The sequence below is a fragment of the Aedes albopictus genome, chromosome 1 (genome assembly GCF_035046485.1).
Source record: "Aedes albopictus strain Foshan chromosome 1, AalbF5, whole genome shotgun sequence".
In the NCBI taxonomy this organism is placed as follows: Eukaryota; Metazoa; Arthropoda; class Insecta; order Diptera; family Culicidae; genus Aedes; species Aedes albopictus.
The window spans coordinates 67,178,891-67,196,343 of record NC_085136.1 but is presented as its reverse complement, the minus strand read 5'-3'; the positions used below and the strand labels follow the sequence as shown (position 1 = coordinate 67,196,343).

General features: G+C 36.9%; 1 protein-coding gene and 1 long non-coding RNA gene across 2 annotated transcripts in view; one reads left to right on the top strand and one right to left on the bottom strand.

Annotated features, from left to right (window-relative positions):
* LOC109414690 (sodium-independent sulfate anion transporter-like) overlaps positions 1 to 17,453 on the bottom strand; it is a 60,043-nt gene that overhangs the window by 26,547 nt on the left and 16,043 nt on the right. The window lies entirely within an intron of this gene.
* On the top strand, positions 5,589 to 5,998 carry LOC134285068 (uncharacterized). The gene is made up of 3 exons (XR_009996121.1): positions 5,589 to 5,752; positions 5,824 to 5,891; positions 5,949 to 5,998. It is a non-coding gene; the product is annotated as an uncharacterized LOC134285068 (long non-coding RNA).

The following is a 17,453-nucleotide window of genomic DNA, read 5'->3' as shown; positions in this document are numbered from 1 at the left end:
GTTCCAATTTCGTGCGGCCGTGCGCGCATGTTATACAGTACAGCCAGCGTGCACGACTTTGGAACCAAAAATTATTATAGTTTTGTCAGAAACTCCTTCGGGAATTTTCTATTTCTTTCAATATTTTTACAGGATTTTTTTTTTTCAGAAAAAAATCAGACATTACGAAATAAATCACTCGAGAATGTTATAGATGAAAGCATTAACCCAAAAAAAGAAAAAAATCCATTCAAAAAGATCTTGAAAACAATATCAGAAAAGATCCTTGGAGGAATTCCGGGGATACACCCTGAAGAAGGCCCTTGATGATTGCTTGGATTTTGTTATAGAATTTCTAAGAAGTTTTCGGAGTAGAGCTCAAAGTTTAGCTCATTCCTCTAAATCCAATAGATAATATGTTATGTCGGATGATCATTTATAAAGGTGAAAGAGTGCTAGCATGTTTCACTTAAATACCTATTTGTAAAATTAATTATGCTAAATGGAGCTTATTGCAACGACAATAAAATACATAGATGTAAAGTAACTAACCTGATGTAGTTCAGAGTTTTCTAGCCCAATTTCATATTGAACTATTACTGAAACATATTGCCCAAGATCCAAAGGCTCTATGATTCATATAAACGGGAATAAACGTTATTTCAAGTACTAACTGGGAGTTGTTCTTATACAAGATTCACAGAACAAAGTTCGTCGAAGGGATTCGTCAAGCGGTGGTTGGTAGATCAAAAGAAGGCAATCTCACACAAAAACTATAATGCAAATCAGAGTAAAATCATGTACAAAATTTGCAAAACCAATTCCGCGCCAAATCCGCGCGAGGGCCGAATTTCTGGGGCAAATCCGCGCCACATCCGCGAAAATCGCGAAATCCGCGAAATTCGCGAAATCCGCGCTGTTGTAACAACCCTGGATTTGATATAAGTTTTTGTTCTTGTCGAAATAGCTGAAAATTTCTACATAAGAACAAGTTTAGCTCTTCTGCACCAAATGAAACACATACACCCATAGCGATGGCTGAATGTTAGTGAAATGCCATGTGCCCCTTTCTGAGTTGTGGAATCGAAGAACCGCATGCTCTTATTCCCATGTTATTTACAACAGCGAGCCACAGTTGAGTGGTAAGCATCGCCGCCTCACACTGGGGCAGGATTGAAAATACACGGAAAAAACCTCTAGCTCGTCGAGATGTCGAGATCCACACTTGGTGTCTTCAGAGAAAATATTTCTATGAACAAGGTCGATATTCTGAACGGTAGCATATTTTTCTTACGTTATTCGCATGAAAGTCCTATAAGTCATTTTGGCCATCTTTCATTTTAGCGGTATGGTGTCTTCGGAAAAGTTGTTCGGCTATTTATGCTGAAAAAGTTTGCCGAAGACGTCAAATTTCCAAAGCCTACTTGTTTTTCATTAAATTACGTTTGTAAACAAATTTAATGTCCGTTTTCGAGCTATAATAATGAAAAATACTAAAATAAAACATATATCAAAGAAATTAGTTTTACAAAAACAAAATATGCATTGGTTTTTTATAGAATGTTCCTGAAAATCACGCAAAACGTATATAAGACGTTCTTGCAGTCGGGTAAGTTCGGGCAAGTTTTTTCATCGGCGATCATCTAAAAAATACATAAGCTTTCATGTAAACTTTTTTCACCGTCATGATATTTGATGATTTTTTTTATATTGCTTTCAAAGTTTACTGTTTTGTGTGAATTAGTACAACATTTTTGCAGATACATTACCATGTTGTATGTTGCCAAGTGAACCATGAGCAGTATAAATGCAATCTAGTCACAGGTTTAGTTATTTTTAAGCTTCAAACAAATTGTAAAACACAAAAAATGTCCGAAACGCCAATAGAAGTGAGTTTTTAGATCATTGAACACACAAAAAATATTTCTATTAAATAAGATTACATAAGATGATGATAAAACCAAGGCTAAATGGCCTATTTAGGACATTTTTGTGGTTTACAATTTGTTTGAATGTGGAGCGGACCTGGTGTGATGGTTAGAACACTTGACTATCACGCCGAGGACCTGGGATCGAATCCCACTCCCGACAAACTCGCAAAATGTGAGTTCTTCCTTCGGAAGGGAAGTAAAGCGTGGGTCCCGAGATGAACTAGCCTAGGGCTAAAAATCTCGTTAATACAGATAAAAAAATTGTTTGAAGCTTAAAAATAACTGAACCTGTGACTAGATTGCATTTATACTTTTCATGGTTCACTTGGCAACATACAACATGGTAATATATCTGCAAAAATGTTGTACTAATTCACACAAAACAGTAAACTTTGAACGCTATATAAAAAAAATCATCAAATATCATGTCGGTGAAAAAAAATTATATGAAAACTTATGTATTTTTTAGGTGATCGCCGATGAAAAAACTTGCCCGAACTTGCCCGACTGCAAGAACGTCCTATATACGTTTTGCGTGATTAGAATATCGACCTTGTTCATAGAAATATTTTCTCTCAAGACACCAAGTGTGGATCTCGACATCTCGACGAGCTAGAGGTTTTTTCCATGAATTTTCAATCCTGCCCCAGTGTGCGCTTGTGAATCCTAAGGTCGTAGGTTCGGCTGCATGCTGACATTTTTTTTAAATTTTTTTTTTCTAAAATAAATGACAGATCTTGTCTGCTATTGGTTTGATCTTGTAATATCTTAACGAGCTATTATTGAGTAGTTCACCATATTAGATTTTGCTATTATTCTTTATTCTTTATTTGGAGCAGGGAAAAGCCCGTTTGAGTAGAACAACATGTAGTCCTTTCTCAAATGGGCGCAAAACCTCCTCGTTTTTTCGTACCAACAGAATAATGCATGGATTCCTAATACACTGCGACCACTTTCTATAGCCGCACCCTCAGTTTCACATGTCTAGCAATATCTACGATATAATCGATATGGAAAACAATGTGTATCTGCTAGTTATTGTAAAATATGGTGTTTTTATGTATACCTTTCATCAGGTGTATATTTTCTATGTAAAAAATACAGTTTTTCGATAATTAAAGCGACCATTTTCTATAGCCGCACTTCGGGTTTTCCATTGATCAGCTGCTTTTCCAAAAAATATGCTTATTCGAATTGGTTCAAAAGACCAAATCAAGCTTTTTCAGACTAAATCAATTAAGTGTAACGAAACATTCAATTGACAAGGTCTGTTAATACGAGAAACTGGGTGTAGATTCGGTAAACGAGTATTATTTAGGTAAGTTACCAAAGTTTTCAAAGAAAACTAAAAATAAATTGTTGGAGAGCTCAAGAATATATGCTGTTGGCATGAAACAAGTGTTACATTGTAAGACCGGTTTCAAATTTTATCATAATATCTTGATGAACCTAATAAAACTTGAAATTATTCGAATATATAAGGTTTTTAAAAGGAAAATTCGCGTAATTTCGTGTACCAAATTCGGTATAACTTGGCATTACTGTAGAAGGACATCATATACAGCAATAGTACACAAGAATAATACTACTGGAATTCATCAATGTTAACTTGGAAGGTCAACATTGCATTCGTTGTCATTTAAACATTAGATGATTATTTTTATGATTTTTGTGCGCTTTGTGATAACAGCTTTCATTTAATTTCTCATAAATTTAATGATAGCTTTTTATGTAAAAATCATCTTTTTCAATCGGAAGATCCTAAATACAGATGTTCCCCTAGATTTTAAAGTTTTGAAGAAGATAGGTGTCATAATTGTAATCTTCCAGCAGTTCTGGTTGGTTATGTACCGTAAATTACAAGTTTGGGTTACATTTACTGAAACAATGGTGCAAAATTTAGCTGTTACACCCTGCAAAATTAACCAAATCTGTCACGTAGGGACCATAAGCAACTGTTTGGTCAAATTTTAAGTCATATATTGTCATAAAAATGCGTATTTTAACAAAATAATGCAAGAAATATTATAAATTTGATCTAAAAATTGCGAAAAAGTTGTTGTTAAACTGGTAGTACAACTTTAAAATCTTATGGAAAAAGTTCCGGGAGTCAAGCTTTGAAGAAATATTGATGATAGGAAACAATCAAATAATTGTTTTAACTTAAAATATTGTTTTTATTAGTCAAAGAGTAGTTTTGAGTGAAAATAATGAAAACTACGTAGTTTTTCGAGGTAAGAACACTAGCTAGTAAATTTCTTCACTGTATTTCCTTTGTTTTGCTTTGCCTTTGCTTAATTTTATCATTTGAGACAGTTTGCTCAAATGTTTTTTTATGAACAATTAGAATACTGAAGAAAAGCCCGTAGTGCGGCTATAGAAAATGGTCGCCCTAATTTTCGAAAAACTGTATTTTTTTCGTGGAAAATATACACATGATGAAAGTTATGTATGTAAACACCATATTTTACAATAACTAGCAGATACATGTTGTTTTCCATATCGATTATATCGTAGATATTGCTAGACATGTGAAACTGAAGGTGCGGCTATAGAAAGTGGTCGGAGTGTAATACAATTGTTGCTTAAATCTAACATTACAGAAAGCTTATAATTACTTAAACTATCCTAACTAAATAACGAAACTAGAGGCCGATTTAAGGCGAAGGAGAGGCATGTATCTGGTAGTATTTTTTTTCGGAGAGTACCCCGAGAGAGATGAAAATCGAACTCGGAAAAGCAGCGATTAAAGGTGCGACACATTGCCAGGAACGGTTCGTTATGCCCATAATTTGTACGAGCACCTTGTTGCGGAATACAAGCGATAGGCCCTTTGGATCTTCTGCACAATAAGGCGACGCAGCGCAATACGGACGCGCAGCGTTGAACGTCAACCATGACTTGTCGGTGACAGATCTCAAACAATGACATCAGCACCATACGAATGAAATCATACTCTCGTGATAGTGAAGAAATGATGAAAAGTTACATATTTATGCCCAATAATTGCGTTTTGTACAACTATAAGCAAAGCAAAGCAAAGCAAAGATAACCGTACACATCGTAGTTGCTACTCCGTGATTGACCAGAACAATCGAAGTTGCACAGAGAGCCAATGAATGTGAAAGCTTGGGACTAGCTAACCATTCTCAATGTGCACAATTCGAGAGTTCAGCTATTTAAAGTCAATAACGGCGCTGGCCACGTCCTTACGGTCATCAGGAAAGGGAAGGAATGTTAGTTCGACAACCGTTGCTACTAGAAACCGTGGAATCCACAGCATCCCCACAGTTGTCACGGGAAGGAATGGTGGTTAGTAGGGTAGGGTAAGGTGTGGATCTAGGAGCCACCTCTGTTAGGTGATATGATCCACTAGTTATATGGAAATACACGTCGCGGTCTTCATCACGATTATGATTTATTTGATCACGATGACCACTGATCCCGGATTTCGTGCTCGCGTTTCCATCGCCCTACCGTGGAAACCGACTGATCTACGATTATTGTAGCGCGATTCTGAACCCGGATTTTTCACTCGCACTTCCATCACTCTTACCTGAAAATTGTCAGCCATTCGAAAATTCTCAAGCTAATCTCAATTGCGTTTTGTACAACTATAAGGTTTATAAACTGAATTCGATAAATTAGTAATCCTATAGTTGAGGTCAGTAATGAATTTAATTGGTTATTCTTAAGAAATCATGCAACTTAAAACTATTTCTGGAACATGCGACAAAAACACATTTTTATATGATTCATTCCTAAAATTACAGTACTGGCAAATCAATTATTTACTCTAAAGTGATCTTACATACTAAATTAAATACTAAATAGTACGGAATGTGAGTATAGATGGATCATGAATCAATATTTGTTATTGAAACTTTAATTGATCCACGTATTATATTAACAGCTGCTCTAACCTCTAAAGCCAAGGCTGGAATCAAAGTTGGATTGTTCGGATAGTTGGTAAACTAATTTGTAAGTGGATGATATTTGTAGCTTTGGAATCAATTTAATAAATACTATTATTTCCAGTCGAGTTAGCGGAAAAACCGAACTACGAAACCGTTTTTTAACAACCTCAAAGAAAAAGAAAAGAATTATTCCGAAGTCGACTGTATGGAATATTCAAAGGCAACTGCGAAAGCAATGGAGGGCAATCAATTCGTGATTGTAGAAGATCCGAAATAAACAGTGATTTTATGTCTACAACAAGTCCACAAGTCCAAAAAGTCTACAACGATCTTCGTAGATTCACAGCAAAAAAATATGAAAGTTAAGCAGCACGTAAATTGAAGATTAACTGAAATTTGCGGCAGAAAAATGTAAATCACCAACATTGAACGTCAGCCGAGCAGCCCGCTGCAGGTCAGACGGTTTGTTTACAGATTTTAAAGCATATTCGCTTTAAATTTACATGCATCTGCTATAAATCATGCCAGCCACTCTCCGTCATCAGATAAACGAACGGCTGCTCGCAGCTGTGGCGATTTCCCCGTTGTCTCTCTCAGTACTCTCTGCAGCAGTCGGAGCATGTCGGGAATGCGTGCATTATGGTAGAAGCAGTTTAACTTTGACTGCCTACTCTTCAACAAGCTGAGATAGCCAAGAAAGCTCGGGCGTGCTACTCACACCCCAAGGATCTGAGTTCAATTCTCGCTCGGAGTTCAATTTTTCTTTATATTTTCTAACAGATATCTGCAATGTAATTTTAAGATCGCACAAAAATTTCCATCATATATAACGGGGTCCTTTTGTTACATTCGATCCGTCATAATTTTACAGGTTTTTTTTTTCGAACTGAGTAGTCAAAGACTTAGGTGTAGTATTAGATTCCAAGTTCACTTTTAAGGATCAGGTCGCATACGTTACCTCTAAAGCTTCCAAGATGTTAGGCTTCATCTTCCGCGTAGCTAAAAGTTTTAAAAATGTACAGTGTCTTAAATCTTTTTATTGCTCACTATTTAGGTCAGTTATAGAATATTCAGCAGTTGTTTGGGCACCGTACTACCAAAACAGTATTTGTCGTCTCGAGGCGATTCACCGTAAATTTGTGCGCTTCGCCTTATGTTGCGACAGGTGATGGTTTTCGGACCGTCCAAAGAGCAAAACTCGCTGAATACTAATTGTGTGTCCCTATACAATTGGTTATGATTATTATTAATCGTTCTCGACGAGTTCTCACATCGGTTGAGTGCCGGGGGAAATTGGGGTACTATGGCTCCGTCCTGAACATCTTACGTCATCTCCCGTGGAGCGACTCTTACCAATCTACGAAGATCGTTGTAGACTTTTTGGACTTGTGGACTTGTTGTAGACATAAAATCACTGTTTATTTCGGATCTTCTACAATCACGAATTGATTGCCCTCCGTTGCTTTCGCAGTTGCCTTTGAATATTCCATACAGTCGACTTCGGAATAATTCTTTTCTTTTTCTTCGAGGTGCTCGTACAAATTATGGGCATAACGAACCGTTCCTGGCAATGTGTCGCACCTTTAATCGCTGCTTTTCCGAGTTCGATTTTCATCTCTCTCGGGGTACTCTCCGAAAAAAATACTACCAGATACATGCCTCTCCTTCGCCTTAAAATCGGCCTCTAGTTTCGTTATTTAGTTAGGATAGTTTAAGTAATTATAAGCTTTCTGTAATGTTAGATTTAAGCAACAATTGTATTATTAGGAATCCATGCATTATTCTGTTGGTACGAAAAGACGAGGAGGTTTTGCGCCCATTTGAGAAAGGACTACATGTTGTTCTACTCAAACGGGCTTTTCCCTGCTCCAAATAAAGAATAAAGAATAATAGCAAAATCTAATATGGTGAACTACTCAATAATAGCTCGTTAAGATATTACAAGATCAAACCAATAGCAGACAAGATCTGTCATTTATTTTAGAAAAAAAAAATTTAAAAAAAATGTCAGCATGCAGCCGAACCTACGACCTTAGGATTCACAAGCGCACACTGGGGCAGGATTGAAAATTCATGGAAAAAAACCTCTAGCTCGTCGAGATGTCGAGATCCACACTTGGTGTCTTGAGAGAAAATATTTCTATGAACAAGGTCGATATTCTAATAACGCAAAACGTATATAGGACGTTCTTGCAGTCGGGCAAGTTCGGGCAAGTTTTTTCATCGGCGATCACCTAAAAAATACATAAGTTTTCATATAATTTTTTTTCACCGACATGATATTTGATGATTTTTTTTATATAGCGTTCAAAGTTTACTGTTTTGTGTGAATTAGTACAACATTTTTGCAGATATATTACCATGTTGTATGTTGCCAAGTGAACCATGAAAAGTATAAATGCAATCTAGTCACAGGTTTAGTTATTTTTAAGCTTCAAACAAATTGTGCATCTATACGTTTCATGGTTCACTTGGCATCTTACAACGTAGTAATTTATGAGCACAAATTTTGTACTAATTTACCTAAAACAGTAAACTTTGAACCCTATTTAGAAAAAAAATCATATCTGTGATTTTTTTTACATGAAAGCTAATGTATTTTTTAGGTGATTGCCGATGTATTCCTTGATATATGTTTTATTTTAGTATTTTCCATTATTATAACTCGAAAACGGACATTAAATTTGTTCATAAACGTATTTTAATGAAAAAATCGATTTTAGATAGGTATTTTATAAATCGGTCAATATTTCAAGAATAGTAGTAGGCTTTGGAAATTTGACGTCTTCAGCAAACTTTTTCAGCAAAATAGTCGAACAACTTTGCCGAAGACATCATATCGCTAAAATGTTATTTGGCCAAAATGACTTATAGGACTTTTATGCGAATATCGTAAGGAAAATTACCTATCGCTCAGAATATCGGCCTTGTTCATTGAAATATTTTCTCTCAAGACACCAAATCGACGAGCTAGAGGTTTTTTCCGTGTATTTCCAATCCTGCCCCAGTGTGCTCCGTAGAAGGCCCTATTCGCAGCTGCAATACGCCGTTTCACTTCACGGGAAACATCACTGTCACATAACACAAGTGTTCCAAGATAAACAAATTCTTCAACAACCACAATCACTTGCTCAGCACTAACACCACTAGACCTGCCTCTGTCTCTACTCACTATCATGTACGTCGACTTGGCAGAGTTAATCGTCAAGCCTATCGTCGCACAGTGGTCCAGTTTTAAGAAAAGCTGGCAGAAAGTCAATTTTTCGAACATGTCTATAATGGGGTAATGTCTGTCAAAGATTCATCTATAATATCAGGAGCATTGAAACGCATTTAAATAAATTGGAAATATTGATTTTGCATCTTGTAACAGCACTGAATAGCTGCTGATAGAAAAAATACAAAAAAAAAAAAGAAAAAAGCACAGCCAAATCTGCGACGACCACGACGACGCGGCAGCCCAAATGAAAAAAAAAATTACCTCTTCACTTTGCCTCCAAAATCACGAAGATGAGCACAGTCAAATAGACGATGACGACGAACGATCCGAATGAAAACGCGGCCTGTACACTTTGCCTCCAAAAACTCAAAGCGGCATTTCGACGTTGCCTCCAAAAACACACTAAACTGCCCTGTACGAAGACGAGCACTGTGAAATAGACGACGACGCGCTCGCGGCCGAACCAAATCAGAAGCAAGCGGGAACAATCCAACATAATGGCTAGTTTCCACTTCGTACGTACTGTGCAAAAAGATAGGACAAGTAATCGTCAAGTAATGATTCCGCTTCAAAATTACTTAAGCAGTTCGCAGATGGCAAGTAAGGAAAAAAGTGTAACGCCAGTAACGCTTCCCGTGCAAATCAAATGAAGCTGTCACTTTTCCGCGCGGAAAAATAGTCCGTGTTATTATTCCGTAAGGAAAAGTGATATTTCTCCCCATATAGATCAGTTGTCAAAATTACTTGCGGAAAAACGAGGAATTTTACTTGAGCGCTCTACTTGGGATCTGGAAACTTAGCTTAAACATCGATTCCATCAACTCAAGATTGGCTTGACGCACGCAACCCCGAAGTTGGGTGGAAAGAACTCACTTTTGGGTAGTTTCGTCTCTCCGTGTACGATTTCTTCCAGTGACTTGGAAAAATCCCGGCTTGTAGAGATATGTTGAAGAGACGAGATAGAGGTATGGAAAGACTACTGGAGCATTTTTTCAGAACAATCGCTGGGACACCGTCAGGACCGGAACTAGTAGAAGACTTAATTGAAAAACATGCATTTGCGACTGTCGCTGCATCGACAGTAGGGTGGTCTCCAACTGGAGGACGAAGAGGAACATTATCTGCGGCATCGTTTACTTGTTGTTGATGTAGAGATTCTTGTGTAAACACACTTGAAAATTGATTCAGAAAGAGATCGCAAATATCTTCTGCAGATGAACTTTCAATGTTACCCTTAAATATGGCAGTGGGAAGGCCAGACTCTTTCCTCTGTTTATCCACGTAATTCCGGAACTCTTTGGGCTTATGGCGTTATTTTTGTTGGATTTTACGTTGATAGGAAAAGAATAGTTTACGATTAATGTGCTTGTATCGAAAATTAGCAGCAAGGTACATTTGTTTGCAACGGTGCGTTTTGAGTTTCGAGTGTTTACAAAGGAGAGATCGTTTTACCCTTTTCAATCTCTTCAGTTGATTGTTGCTCCATGGTGGGTTTGCAGGCGGTTTGCGTGAACGTTTAGGGACGAATTGATCAATTGGCTTCTTTAGTGGTGTTGAGATAATTCCATATTCTGAATCTGCATGAAAAACTGAGCCGAAATCCAAATTTTCATCAACTTTGGTGCCCGGGAATCTATTTAAAAATCAATTTGAAATTTGTATGGGAGCGATTTGTCGAATCACCCCTCGTTGCATTTTATACTGAACGGAGCTGTCAAGCAGTTGCCCAGCTGTCAAAAAGTGATTTCAAAAAATCTCTTTGAAATTGATTTTAGGTACCAAAATAAAGATTTAAAAATCTGAAAAAAAATCATAGCGTCTCAGAAAAAGGTGCTCTTTTGTTTAAAAATAAAAAATCATTGAATTTTTCTTAACTTAAAAACCCAATTGCATAGAGAACAATGTTGGAAAACGTGACAACCGATGAATTGAGGTCCAAGTTGATAATGTCACACCAGTTAATATTCGAGAAGAACGAATTCATCTCGCAGTAATCACCGCTTTTGAAATCGTAGTATTTATTTATTATTATTTCTGTTCTTTTACCTCTTATACCAATCAAACCAATATCAGTTGTTGCTCTTCAGTTATTCAATCAATAATGGCTAAAATATAAACGACTCATAAGAAAATTATAATTCTTCATAAATAATTCGAAATGTCCCAGTGAAGAAACAGGGGTGTAAGCAAGCAGTAATAAATAACAAAATTTCCATAAACAAATAAAAAAATGCATAAATACCGTCAAGGCACCATTTACCGTGGATCCAAGAGGATTCGGGGCAAATAAGGGCTGTCATTTGACACCAGTCTTATAAACATTGTTGGTGCCGCTTTTAATTGTCTTCTTTATAGGTTAAAATTAAAGCAATATCCACAGAAGTAGAAAATTTTTCACAAAATTTGGTGATATAGTACAATTAGTAAAGGGTAGTAGGGTCGCCTAATTCCGTGGTAGGTCACCATTCACCGTGGTAGTAGGGACCCATTCACCGTGTATGAGAAATTATATTCTACTTTGTTTAAAAATGATCAAAACAACCCAGCCAAGGGAATTTTCATCGTTTAAATTCATTTCAAGTAATAACTTGCAAGATTTTATTAGAAAAACGAATGTTTAAATTTTCGATTTTTTTCTAGATATATGGGACAATATGGGGCACGGTGAATGGAGACCATTGATTTTTAGGGTACCCATTTACCGTGCCTTTTTGTTTCAATTAAAAAGTACGAGTAATCGTACTTTCTTGTTAAACTTACTTCGGTAATGCAAAATACATACCTGATATGTGAATTTAATTGCTTCTTGGTGGAATAAAAACGTAACTACATTTAGTTTATCGCTTAAATCGCCTTAGCGCAGTTTTCGTTTTTTTCACTATGAATGCAGTGAACGAGCAGAAACCCGCTTCATGTAAACACACTTTAGTGTCAAAATGATACTTTTAAATGTTTTTAATGAGCGTTTTGACATGGTAACAATACATTGATGTTGTATTGGTGAAATTGTCATATCATTCAATCATAACATGGAAATAATGAAAAAATATTCGAAGGCACACGGTGAATGGCGCCTTGATGGTAAATCAAAAGTTTCCATAAATAATTGATTTTTGAGCAATTAAAAACGTCAAAAATGCATACCCCGTAACGTGGGTAGATCACCTTATGTCGAATTCGTTTATTTGCACCGCCTGCACCGTTTTGCCACCGGGTGTAGCAAACTTGCACCGAAACCGTTCGTTTATTCGCAGGTACTGTTCTGTTTTGACACCCGATTGGCACCGGTGCAAGAAAAAGCTACACCCAGTATGAGCGCGGTGTAGCAGATACAAAGCTAGTTTTACCAATACATGCATATCGCTGAACTTGTATCGTGGTTTTGTTTTGGTACGAATGATGATTTTCTCTTCGGCATTCATTAGGTAAACAGTTTGCTTTGATATTCGTTTATTTTGAGATGTTTTAATTTCCAAACAGCAAATCTGCGCGTTTAAAAATAATTTAAACTTGATCGATGATTATCACGTCTTTCAACTTCTGAGGAATCTTCAAAATTTATCGGTAACATGAACTTTCGAGGAGTTTATTCAACGTATATTTTTCCCATCATTATTTTTTTTTTGATTGTCGCAAATATGTGGATTACTTTTAATGATTTTAATCATCAGAATTTTCTGTCGCATTGAACTATTAATTATGAAAAAATTGACGTAATAAAGTTTTGATAAGCCCAGAATAGAATAAAAAATTATTAATTCAAATTGGACTGAAAAATTACTGAAGTAACATTTTGAATTTTGATAACATTGAAAGTCAAACAAATGTCACTAAAGGAAGGTTAACGCGTTTTTAATATGAGTTGCGTTTCAATAACGTTATGTTTTAAAAAGCATTTATTTATTGTCCTTTTTACGTTTTAGCTAAACGTTTTCTATGAAACTGCCTTTAACATTTTTTGTGTTAAATTTGTTCACGTAGATCGTTTACAATTGTATGTTAGCATCCTTTTTTTTATTGGGCAACGGAAATTGTTAAATTCTAAAGAGTTGCTTCTAATTGAAAAAATTTTGATATTACGAGAATTTGAAGAAGATAAATAATGTAGGAGTGTTAAAACATTGGATGTCAATTTTCAAGTAACATTTATCATTACAAGTTTATCATGTTCAAGTGGTTTACTGAAAACTTTTAAAATTGTTAAATTGGATATAGAAAGTAGAAAATAAAACTAAATAAAATTTTGTTCATCACGGAAATCATGAAAACATTGATTATGTTTATTTTTGATATCCTTTATTGTTTTCATTGACGCTCTCACGCGCTCTTACTAATACCATCATAAGCTGTCAATAAATTGCACCGAAACCGTTCGTTTTTTCGGTGTCAATTGCTACACCGGTGCAGTGCACCGTCGGGAATAAACGAATTCGACATTAGAATGGTGCGTTGCGGTGTAAGATCTACCAAATCAAATTTTGATCTTGATATTTACCGTATTTTTAAATATTCCAAAATCAAAGTTTGACGCTCTTTTCCTTGTGTTTTGTAGTATTTGTGTTTCAATGTACTGCTAATTAACAATTTATTTCGGCAGGATTCAGGTAAATGTATCGTACGATATAAATAAGATTTTAAAAATATGTAACTGTGGCGAGCGTATCACTAATATGTAGCTAATATTATTTCATATTTCAGATTATCAACCGAAGAATCTGGTAATTCAACCAAATGCCAACAATATGACGAGAAAACCAGGATGAATTGGGCATACAACTGATTCGAAGCAGTCTAACAATGGTGTGCCTGAACGTTAACCAAGCGTATCCTTTGGAGTTTACCCTTCCACTAACAACACCCAAATTCCCGTGACACCTAGGCCTGAGAGATCGTAGAGTTGTCTACATTTTTCATAGGTGTCCAAAACTAACCATCCTTTCCCATTCCTCAGCAGTCGCAAGGACGTGGCCAGGACAGTGCTCGACCATTGGAGGATTGCGTCAGTTTTGTCTAAGAGTCAGAGATTAGTCCCAAATCTTTGTGCTTTGGTTCGGACGGGAAGGAGGCAACCCTCATAACAGCGGTCTAGGACTGTACCACCTACGAATTTGTGCAACTCGCTTAATGCTAATGCTAAATGCTAATGCTAATGCTAATTAAAAACGTCAAAAATGCAATGAATAATTCAACTGTTGCAATAAAAAAAAGCCAATTTCCCCACCAAAAAACTTCGAATTTTCCATACACCGTGTCCAATAAGTTCTCATACAAAATCAAATTCAATTCATTTCACATATATAATTAAGATTTTCAAAGTAAATTTATTTATTGAAAAGCCAACTAACACTGATCAAATACAGCATATGTTTTGGAATTAATTGTCCTTTATCCTTCTCTACTGATCGCTTATGTGTCGTAAGTCTATTTCAGCTGGCACGCACGCCATTTCATTGGTATTTCGTCTCATTTTAACGAGTAATGGTTTTACGTTGAAACAAATTAGGTTCCTGCCCTCACCATTGCTGGTAGCAACTATGACCAGAAGAGAAAAAAATATAAGATCCTGTATAGGTGAAGCATGAAGCCGTTTTATTTTGTACAAAATAAAACGTAAATTAAACATAGTTGGCCATTTACCTGTTTTAATGATATTTGTTGTGTTAAAGAAGCATGGATGCATTTTGTATTGTTCTTTCACACACGTCTCACTTCTAAAACATGCTTGTATGCATATTGTGGTAAATTCAGTCCAAAATTTACGTTTTATGATGATTATGTTTAATATAACGATCATTTTCAAGGAAATCAGCCCAAGTTGAGCTAACTTGCATTTTTTTTACCATATCATCACTAAAATTGTATTGTTTTAGCCTTAGTATATCCGTTTGGTACAATACATGAGATACAAACTCAAAATTTAACCTTATGGACTCTTTTTAGCAACCGTAGAATGAAAAACTTTTCGAACATTTTTCTTGCGTGCCGGAGTACAAGGATTTCAGAAAACGGAAGTGTACTTCTGGGCGTATATAAACAAATAGAAAATAATTTTTTTTTTTTTTTATCTAGTTCATTTATTTAAGGCTCAATCGCGTATAACGCTTTACGGAGCCGAGGATCTTTCTTTGTACTTAATAGTATACATTATACAGAGTAATAACTTTTTAATGATATCTGTTAGTATTGGGTGGAAGCCAGGGTACTCGTGGCAGCTCGAGGTTAGAAGGTCACATTTTGAGGGATGGACAGGGTAAGGATTGGGCCAAAGGTTTCACTGCTGCTCATCCGGGGGTGAATCGCATCTTGCTAGCGTATTCGGTGCCTTGTGGTGTTGGTACCAACTTGTTGTGGGACTTGGTCTTCCGGATGGCCAGGAGCAGCTTGGTAACACAAAGAGGACAAAACAGAGAAAAAAAAACTGGAGAAGAAAACACAAGCGAATTAAACTTTTATACCAGCAGATCGAAGAAAGTCGAAAATACATCCCATGTATGTGACATCGCGGGTCCCCAACACATCTCTCACAAGAACAAAGGGTTGTCTACCTCGGGCCTCAAGGGTATCCAATAGTAGCGCTCTGGAGGCGTCATTATCCGGGCATTGCCAAACTACGTGGTCGATGTCATCATAACCGGAACCGCACTTAGTACAAACATTGCTCAACGCGAGGTTAATCCTGTGTAAATGCGCGTCTAGCGAGTAATGGTTGCACATATGTCTTGACATCACGCGAATGAAATTGCGACTTACATCCAGACCATACCACCACACTCGCAAAGAAACATTAGGAATAATGGAATGTAACCACCGTCCCAGCTGGCCATCTCGCCAATCATTTTGCCAACTTTGAAGAGAACTCTGGCGAACAAAATGGAAAAATTCATCATGTGAAATTCTTCTATCATAGATCTCACCTTCCTGTGCGCCCACCTTTGCGAGAGAGTCCGCCTTCTCATTGCCATAAATTGAGCAATGTGAGGGGACCCATACAAAGGTAATCTTGTATGATCTTTCGACCAGTGCACCCATCTGCTCCCTTATTTTTGTAAGAAAGTAAGATGAATGTTTTACAGGTTTCATCGACCGGAGTGCCTCAATCGAACTAAGGCTATCCGAGAAGATGAAGAAATGGTCTACGGGCATGTTGGAAATCATCCCCAAAGCGAAGTTGATTGCTGCCAGCTCAGCAACATAAACCGAACAAGGTTCCTGAAGTTTGCGGAAGGCGGTAAAATTTTCATTGAAGACACCGAAACCAGTGGATCCATTTATGCGAGACCCATCAGTGAAGAATCTCTTACAGGAATTGACATGTTGGTACTTTTCGTTAAAAATGCGAGGAATAGATATACATCGAAGTTGATCTGGTATTCCATGAATAGCTTGTTTCATGGACAGATCGTATTTAACAGAGGAACTGTCATTAGTGAAGTGTACACGGGGAGGGTTATAACTTGGTAGGCTTATGTCAGATGACATGTAGAACAGATAGATTCTCATGAATTTTGATTGAGTGTTCAGACTGAGCATTTCTTCGAAGTTTTCAATGACAAGTGTGTTGCTCACTCCACACTTGATAAGTAACCTTAGCGAGAGCTCCCAGAATCGGTTCTGGAGAGGTTTCACCCCTGCCAGGACCTCTAGGCTCGCATTATGCGTTGAGTGCATACAGCCGAGAGCAATACGCAAACAACGGTATTGAATTCGTTCCAACTTTATTAGGTGGCAGTTTGCTGCTGAGTGGAAGCAGAAAGAGCCATACTCAATAACAGAGAGAATAGTCGTTTTGTAAAGTTTTATAAGGTCTTCCGGGTGAGCACCCCACCATGTTCCGGTAATTGTGCGTAAAAAATTGATCCTTTGTTGACATTTTTGCACCAAATACTTGATTTGGGTACCCCAAGTGCCTTTTGAATCAAACCAGACCCCAAGGTATTTCGAAGTCAAAGACTGGTCGATTTCTATTCCCAAAAGATTGAGTTTCAGTTGGGCTGGGTTCCGCTTTCTAGAAAACACAACCAATTGAGTTTTTTTGCGGAACAAACTCGATCCCTAAATCTCTTGCCCAGATTGACAGATTATTTAGAGAATTTTGCAATGGTCTTTGCAACATTTCTGCATGTGGGCCTTTTAGAGAAACCACAGCATCATCTGCAAGTTGTCTTAGCGTGCATTGTCCTTCCAAGCAACTATCAATGTCTTTCACGTAAAAATTATAAAGCAAGGGACTTAAACATGAGCCTTGGGGTAGACCCATGTAACTAATTCTGGAAGTTGTCAGTTGTCCGAGATTGAAACTCATATGTTTTTCTGACAACAAATTATACAAGAAATTATTTAAAATTCCTGGAAGTCCACTATTGTGCAGTTTTTCTGACAATATGCCTATGGAAACTGAGTCAAAGG